Source organism: Propithecus coquereli, unplaced genomic scaffold, assembly GCF_000956105.1.
Source record: "Propithecus coquereli isolate 6110/MARCELLA unplaced genomic scaffold, Pcoq_1.0 Scaffold44, whole genome shotgun sequence".
In the NCBI taxonomy this organism is placed as follows: Eukaryota; Metazoa; Chordata; class Mammalia; order Primates; family Indriidae; genus Propithecus; species Propithecus coquereli.
The window spans coordinates 387420-396668 of NW_012150174.1; positions in this window are offsets into that span (position 1 = coordinate 387420).

Below are 9249 nucleotides of genomic sequence, written 5' to 3' on the forward strand. Positions count from 1 at the left end.
CTAGCTCTCCATATTAAAAAACACTATCCAAAAACATGTTGTACATCCACAAAATTGGCACACAACATATGTACATGTGGTAAACAGGCCGTGGCTGGGGGGGTGCAGATGGCGCCTTCCATGCCCTGAGTCAGCAAAGGTAGATCTCACAGCTGCCTTTTTTGGGTGTAAAAAACCTTTTTTTTCCACACCTGAAAGATGAGTCCCAAATCCACCCCCGAACCTTCCCCTCACCCCCAAAAAAGATAGTAGGACATGGCTGAAATTCTCAGATCTTAAAATAAAACAAAATCCTATAATGAAAAAGCACCCTGTGCAAACCTAGGGCCACAGGAAAAGAGAAAAATCTGGCCAATCTCTTCAGCTGGGCACATACTAAGTAATGCTCAGGTCCCTCTCGTGGCGAACCGTGGAAAAATGTTCTTTTCTGCTAAGGTTGGTAAAAGTGTGTCCTGCTCTAAAAACTGTGTGTGGCTTGACATGGTACAAAATCCAAAAACCAGATGATGTGTTCTCAATGACTAAAACACCTGTGCTAATCTTCATGCTGGCATGTGGCGTTTCCACGCCACAATGCTCCACCTCATCTAGGATATTAATGTAGAAATATAGGATATCTTTTAAGATTATCTTCCCCACCTCCCACTTAGCACACCAGCCTGAAAAGCTTTTACCCCTAAAATCTCACTTTAAATGCAACAGAGCATTAAGAAAAACACCCAGGACAGATACTTTCATGGAACAACAGAATATTAGATCCTGGGAGGATTTCAAAGATTATGTGGTCTAGTGAATTTCTTAGATGGAAAATGGAGACTCGGAGACTTTGAGTGATTTGCCCAAGGAAACACAATGAGAAAGTCGTCACTGATGTGCTTTCATGTTAATATATTTGTGGTTTCAATAAACCCCTTTTTATCACTGTCTTTTATGATAAAATTGAAGTTTGGCTCCCTTATTTTACATTTTCTTATAACTGCTTTCTTGTCTATCTTCTGGTATTCCACCCTTTTCCCCAGCAGGGTCAATAAAGGTAGGACTCTTATCATCATCATCATCATCATTATTATTATCATCTTAGGACTAGTCTTTTTGCTTCAATATCCCCAGTTTCTAGAACTGTGCCTGCAACTCTCAAGAAACACCCAATAAATGTTTCTTGGTGGACTGAAGGAAAGAATAACCACCAAGAATTAAATTGTTTGTACAGTTTCACTTTCCACAATTTCAGTTATCCATGATCAACCATGGTCCAAAAACAGGTGAGTACAGCACAGTAAAATATTTGGAGAGACAGAGATCACATTTACATAACTTTTATTACAGCATAGTGTTATAATTGTTCTATTTTATTGTTAGTTATTATTAATCGCTTGCTGTGCCTAATTTATAAACTAAATTTTATCATGGGTGTGCATATATAGGAAAAGCACAGTTTATATAGGGTTTGGTACTATCTGTGGTTCAGGCATCTGTGGAAGGTGTTGGGACATACCCCTGTGGATGGGAGATTACTGTATGTATATTGTATATGTTAGGCATTTGGAGAATACAAAGAGAAATGAGATGTGTCCTTGCGTCTGCTTTGAGATATGTCAAATACTCTCAATAGTAGGCTATGTTACTGCAGGGGCCAAGGAAGACTTGTAGGAAGAGGTGGGCCTTCTAGGCAGTGGAAGCTGGTAAGAGAAGGCTTGGAGGGAAGAGTCAACGGGTCTCATTCAAGGGATAGCATGGCTTGAGAAACAATGTTAGTGTCACACTCTGAGGGATCCTGAACTTGACAGGAAGAGAATTTCATTTCCCCATGGCTAAATTCCCCACTGTCCGTGATTTTTTAAAGACAAATAAAAAGTGAAAGCAGCATTGTGGGAAGCTTAGTTTGAAAGGCAGAAATCTGCATTTCTTCCTTAGAATTTAAATATGCATGGGCTAGAACAGGTGCTACAAGTGCGTTTTCAAGAGCGACAGGGTATAGCACAAACTGTGTCGATGAGCACATCTCTCCCTGTAGCAAGGCAGCTGTGGGAGCTCTGGAGGGAACATGGGCACAAGACACTAGAAGCCAAGCGGCCAAGCAACCGGGCAAACCAGCCGGCCTGTGGAGAAAAGGCGGCCAAGGGCAGTGTGAGCCGCGGCCAAGGGCAGTGTGAGCCGGGAGTGGCAGGGCTCCCAGCAGCAGCTGGAGCCTCCAGCGGGAAGGGCAGGCTGAGGGGCAGCCCACACATAGGCCAGTGGCCTCCAGAGTAGGAACCAAGCTGAAGTTGGGTGCCTACAGGATACTCAAATTACCCTCTATCAAGGCACTGGGAACTGTAGTCATAACAGCTGTCTGAGGCTTCACAGACAAAAGAATGCGGTCCCTGACTTTTTTTCCACTCTCCGATTTGTTCAAATGCTTCCACTTTCACAAGAATGGTGGGCAGATAAGCTGAAGTCGTAATTCAAATGGGGCTGGGACAAAGCAGAATTCGTAGACTCTGCATGGTCAGAGAGCATGGTCAATAGCATAACATTTTTACATTTTAAAAGCCTATCGTTTTCATCATACAAGCAATAGGTAGTAACGTCACAACCATGTCGCTCGTGTGCAGATGCTGAGTTTACAGTGGTCCTCGATAGCCACTGGCCACTCTGCCTCCAAACCCCTTTGTCCTCCAGATCGGAAGCTGGGGCAGGAAGGAGGCGTGTGCAATTTGTGTTTACTAGGAGGCACGGGTTAAAACCTTTCCAGAAGAAGGCCGGGCGCGGTGGCTCACGCCTGTAATCCTAGCTCTCTGGGAGGCCGAGGCGGGCCGATTGTTTGAGCTCAGGAGTTCGAAACCAGCCTGAGCAAGAGCGAGACCCCGTCTCTACTAAAAATAGAAAGAAATTAATTGGACAACTAAAAATACATAGAAAAAATTAGCCGGGCTTGGTGGCGCGTGCCTGTGGTCCCAGCTACTCGGGAGGCTGAGCAGTAGGATTGCTTGAGCCCAGGAGTTTGAGGTTGCTGTGAGCTAGGATGACGCCATGGCACTCACTCTACCCTGGGCAACACAGTGAGACTCTGTCTCAAAAAAAAAAAAAAAAAAAACCTTTTCAGAAGAAACACTTTTAGTGACTCTGATATCACCCCCAGGGCTGGTGGGACCTGTGGAAATCTGGCTTTCCAAGAAGACCCCTTTTTTTTCAGAAACTCAGTTCTGCTCCGTCTATAATTGGGCCACAGAGATTCTTATGGGAACTTGGACACCCTGAAGCTTATGACTGGAAGGCCTTTCAAAGGTAATCCCTTTCTGCTGCTCACCTCAGGCAGGAATTTCTTCTGTGAGATTCGGGACACATGGTTTTCCAGATTCTGCCTCAGTGCTCCCAGGAACAGGGAGTGACAGGCAGGGCTTATGTCATTGCAAAACAGCCTCTAGTTTTGATGGGTCTAATTGTCCTTGTGCTGATTAATGGTCACCTTGGTGTCTAGGCAATGAAAAAGGTCAGACTGACTCCAAGTTTGGTTCTGTGCGACCTACTTTTCTTATAAATATTTTCCACACCAACCATATCTACTTTCTACAAACACCTCTGTCATGTTTTGGGTTTTGAATCCTGTGCCTTCCTTGTCACCCTTCCCTAAACAAACCTCTGCCTGATTCCGAACCCCTTAAAACCTGGCTCCAAGAACGAAACGGAGCCTTGATATTGTCTAACTACCAGATACCCTATTGCCTCCCACATGATTATTCTACCAATCCAGTTGAAGTTTAGGCTTTGTAGAATTCTCTAAAACCTAGAAAAAAATCCTTGGGTGTCAGAGCCTAAACCCCAGTAGGCGGCAGCACCAAAAGAGAAGAGGCTTGGATCTCAGTTGCTGAGCCCTCAAGCTTCCTGAAACTGGCTGCGCCCTTGATAGCTGCATGACCTTGACAAGTGACTTCTCTATTCCTCAGTTTCCATACCTGTAAAGTGGGGATAGTAACATGTTATAGGCCTTCTAGGATTTCTATAAGAATTCAACAAGATAAAAACCTGAAAAGTGCCTGCCTACCACATGACAGGTGCTCAGTAAACACTAGCTACATTACAATTTCCAGGAGCACCAGCAGTCCTACTACCACCACTCCCCACCCCTTCATTCCACACATACTACTAAGCACGCACAGCAGGTCTGGTATAAAAAGACACAATCCCTCTGTTCAAGGATGTCCTGGCTTGGGGACAGACACATACACAAACAGATAAGCCAAAAGGAACTGAGAGGGCCATCTGGGAGGTGTCACCAGGTGTTGGGGAACCCAGAGGAGGGAGGCCTGGTGGCTGCCAAGGAAGGCTTCCCGGCTTCAGCAGACTCGTGAAGGACTGTGGCAGGTGCATGGGAATTGAGCAGGGAGGGATTTACAGACAGAGAGGCAGATTCATGCAAAGGCACAGAGGTTTAAGAATGTGGTTTCTATATCAAGGAAAATGTCTGTGGTCCAGAGTAGCAGGAACAGGATCAGGGTGGAGGAGGGGGGAGGGCAGGATGGAGAAGATGGCAAGACTTGAAGAAAGGAGGCTAGGCAAGTCAATCATTCGTTAGCTCCCCAAGCACAAAAGGAATGCCTAGGATGAGCCAGGCACCATGCTAGGCACTGGGGACACACAGTAAGACAAGGTCTGCACCTCCACAAAGCAGACACTCTAAGGTGGGGCCGTGGAGGGAGGGCGGGCCATGCCATGCTGGACAGAACAGGGGGTAGGATGTGGCAGACTGTATTTTCCTAAGATAACCATGGCAACATCTCCCACCACACATGCAAGGGGACCTTGCCAGCCTCCCACTGAGAGGTGGCATCTATGCTCCTTCCTCTTAAATGTGGAGGGCTTGCGACTGCTTTGACCAATGAGGTATGGCAGAAGTGACACTGACTTCCAAGGTTAGATCGTAAAAGGTGACACAGCTTTTGCTTTGCTCACTGTCACCCTTGCCCTGGAGCCCTGAGCCCCACATAAGAAGTCTGCCAATCCTGAGGCCTCTGTGTTGTGAGGAAGCCAAACCACATGGAGAGGCCAAGGCCATCCTAACTTCCAAAGCACCACAGGAGTGAGACCTGTGAGTGAACGAGCTTGGGAATGACTCCACCCCTTAGCTGCCAAGTCAGCCCCAGCCTCGGAGTTTTCCAAGCAGAGGCTCCAGACATTGCAGATCAGACATGTGCTATCTCTGCTGTATTTTGTCCCAATGCCTGGTGCAGAGACCCCACGAACATAATAAAATGGTAGTTTCAAGTAGCTAAACTATGGAGTCATTTGTTGTACAGAAATAATAACTAAAACACAGAGTTTACCCAGCAGGCAATGTGGAGCCACTTCCTCAGCACAAGAAGATAACGTCACCAAGATGTGTGCTCTGGTCTAGAGAGACTTCTCTCACCACTGGGTAGAATGGATCTGTTGCAGGGGCGCTGAGATCAGAGGCAAAGAACCAAGGAAGGAGCGATGGGATGTCAGCATCAGGGTGGAAACATGAGCAGAGAGAATGGAGAAAACCATAGTAGGAGATATTCAAGAGACAGAATCCATCAAACTTGGTGACTGGCATTCCAGGAACAAGGGGATGGAAGAGCCTGAAGATTCTCTCTGGGTTCCAGGAGTGTGAAAAAAAAATGGACGGTGGAAACACAGGAAAAAGAGGAAAAAGAGGTTTGGGAGAAAGAAGAGAAGTTAGACTTTAGACACACACAGCTTTAGTGCAAGCCCTGAAGTGAGTGGTGGAGCGCACGCCCTGAAGTCGGGTTGTCCGAGTTTGAGTCCCGGCTTCCTAACTCACCTCCAAGTCCCAGTGTCCCCATCAGGAGAATGGGAAGAAGAATTCCTCTATCATAGAGACTACAGTGAGGATGGAAAGAGGTAGCATATATAAAGTAATGCACATGGTGCCTGGCATTTAAAAATGCTCAATAAACAGTAGCTGCTCTTATTAATATCACTACGATGACCATCATTATGAACTATTCTGTGTACTCGGTCAGAGGCTAGGTGGGTTCTTTGTACCCAGAGGGCTGGGCTGCAGAGCATTAAATGAAAACTGTTCCCAAGGAACCTCACACACATAGCTGTGAATGGTTTAGTCAACTGTGAAGTCCACGTCAACTCCTAAAATAGCTATGCCAGCTTGCAAAGGAGTGAGAAAATCCAGTCTGTGAGCTGTCCTCAATCTCTGTCTCCCTCCCTTGCTCTCGACTCAATGGTCGAGTGGTTTTAATTAACAACTCCCACAGAGTGAGGCAAAAGTCACTCGATTAATAACGCTCTAACTTGCTGTGCCTGATTCTCAGGTCTTGGGGCGGCGCTGAGCTTGTAACTGTGGGTTTTGTGTGGGTTTGCAGTGGGTGAGGGGCCGAGGGAGAGAAATTTCCCCAGAGAAACTCAGGTAATCACGTCTACAAAGGCTGGAAGCCGACTGTAGGTGACTGAAATGCCCACTTTTGTGAGATTTAACAACGGGAAGCCTTACTGCGGCGAGGCACCTCGGGAAATCACCGCGCACAATTGGCTCTGGACCTGCGCTTTCCTGCCTCGGACCACCTCATCAGTTTCCATTTCCAACACACACACAACCAGTCCCCCCGCCCCATTCACTTTCTGCACAAGCACACGGGGAATGTTGACACAAGTGTTTCTAATGCTACAGCAAAGACCTGTGACATTTAATTGAAATTAAACACATAATAATGCTTTCGAGGCAAAGAAAGGTATCTATCTGCCTTTGCCCCTGCCCCAGCCTCTACAGTCCCGGTACAAGCATTCTTCAACTATTTTTAACTTCCCATGTAACTCAGTCCTTTAGCCTTACCCCCTGGACACCCAGTTAGGTCCTTTTATTACCCCTTAAAATGGCACAGGGGGTACCCAGGGCTTCCAGCGTGCAGAGGGTGCCCCCACTTCCTCTGTGGTCTTGCCTGCCGTGTATTCAGAGCACGGGTCTGGCGCTAGTGAGAAGCCGTACATACTACTGAGTGCTTAGGAACCCAGGTTTTGAATTCATCCTAGTTGGACACTTGTTTTTACCAGGTACTGTCTGTGTGGCCTGGCCAAGCAACTTGCCCTCTCTGGGTGTTGCTCCTCTCAACTGTAAAAAGGGGATGAAAAACAGCCTCTATTGCAAAGAACTGATGTTGAGAGCGAGATAATGCGTGTAAAGAGCTCAACACGAGCTCAGCCCATCACGAAGCCTCCAAAGCAGTTGGCTGCTATGAATCACAGTGCCACCACCGCGGGGCAGGCAGAAAGGCGGGTGTTAGCAGGCGTCATTCCTCAACTCCGCTGCAGCCTTCCCCCTTCTCTGCAGAGCCAACACCACATTTACATTGCCCCACGTTTCTGACAACTTGAGTTGACTTCACCCTTTAAACTTCACTGCTCAAGTATGTGAGATTTCCAATTTCAAAACAGATGACTGGACGACGAAAAGCAAAAAGCTCTGGGAACAAGGATACAGACTCCAATGATGCAGTGGAGATAACCACAGACCCCGTCTCCCACTTTTCCCAAGATTGAGACATGAATGTGGGCTTGATTTATAGGTGGAAGGCTCTGGAGACAAACTCAGGCCTGTCCTTAGACTTGGAATCTCATTTCACTTTTGGGTCTCAACAACCACCAGCCCTCCAGAGGTGTCCATGCCAGAGTGCCTGTCTCACTCTGCAGTTATTTCAGGATTAAGAGGAAAGGTCAAAACCTCCATTTCTCAGGGAGATTTCTTATCAGGACCCTGGGGACAGAGGAAAGGATGCAATGATTCTTCTAAGGCATGCAGAGTCTTGATTTGTGGCCACAGCCCAAAGCAGGACACATTAGCTTTGAGCCCTCGCAGATGTTTATCCAAGCTGATGCACTACGTCATCTCTGAGCTGCAGGTAGCTGCCTCTTGCCTCCGATGACTTTTGCCCACTAATCATCCCTGTACAGACAGGGATGGCGAATTGTACAGGTCAACTCGGCCAGGCCATAATACCCACATATTTGGCCAAACACTAGATGTTGCTGCGAAGGTATTTTTAAAGATGAGATTAACATTTAAACCCAGTAGACACCAAGTAAAGATTGTACTCCCTAATGTGGGTGGGCCTCACCCAATCAGCCAAAGGCTTTAAGAGAAAAAGACTGATGTCCCCTGAGCAAAAGGCATCCTGTCTCCAGACTGCCTTTGGCCTTGAGATGCAACACCAGCTCTTCCCTGGATCTCCAGCCTGTCGGTTTGCCCTGCAGAGTTTAGACTTGCCAGTCTCCACAAGGACATGACCAGTTCTTTAAAATCAGTCACTCTCTCTCCCCCCACACCCACTCCCTGATGGTTCTGTCTCTCTGGAGCACCTTGACAAATTCACATACCAACTCTGATCCAGCCGGGAGCTACTCGGTCATTGTGCTCAAGAATAAGAAACAGCATGACATCAACTTAGTAAACAAACATCCTAAGAAGGATAAAAGACTAAAAAGACAAATAGATACAGTAAGTCCAAGAACGGTCAAGGGAACCACCATTCTACAGGGTGTCTCAAAAGTCACTATACACAGGGAAAATGGGAAATTGTAGCTCGATGTACCTTTATTTACAAAATATTCATTATAAAAGTTTTTAAAATTTTTCCTTTATATGGAGACTTTTGGGACGCCCCGTATATGTGCCAAATGGTTTACAAATACTATCTCCTTACTCCTCCTCACACGCCTAAAATGTAGGTTACCTTTTAACACATGTGAAACAGTGGCTGAGAAAAATGATTAATTTCCCCACAATCACATTGGCAAGCAAGGAATGTGAAGTCAGTCTTCTGCCTCCAAGTCCAAAGTTTCGTCTCTTGCACGATTGCCTCCAGAACAGAGTGATGAGAGGTTCATAAGGTCCAACAAAACTTACGTTCCTTATCATGTTCTGAGCACAGGCCCATACAGCCTTCTTTTTGAGTCTTTCAACATGGGCTCGCTGTCTCAGGGCCAAAATACTCCCAACCTCATCCAAATGTTTCTTTTCATATTCACCTCAGCTCGAACTTGGTGTTCTCCAACCTTCCCATCATAAATCAGTTGAGTCGCTCGTAGCTGCTGGCCCTTGAAAAGTAACTGGGAAGGGTATTTTCAACCTGCGTGATCTGTACGCTTAAGATAAAAACAAATATGGGCTGGGTTTTCTACCTGCGAGCTAAGTAAAAGCATAACGGGAAAAACAGGGGAGCTTAGGATGGTCTGTTACACCTCGGGTCTCTCTCTTCAAGGTCCATTTGCAAAGCG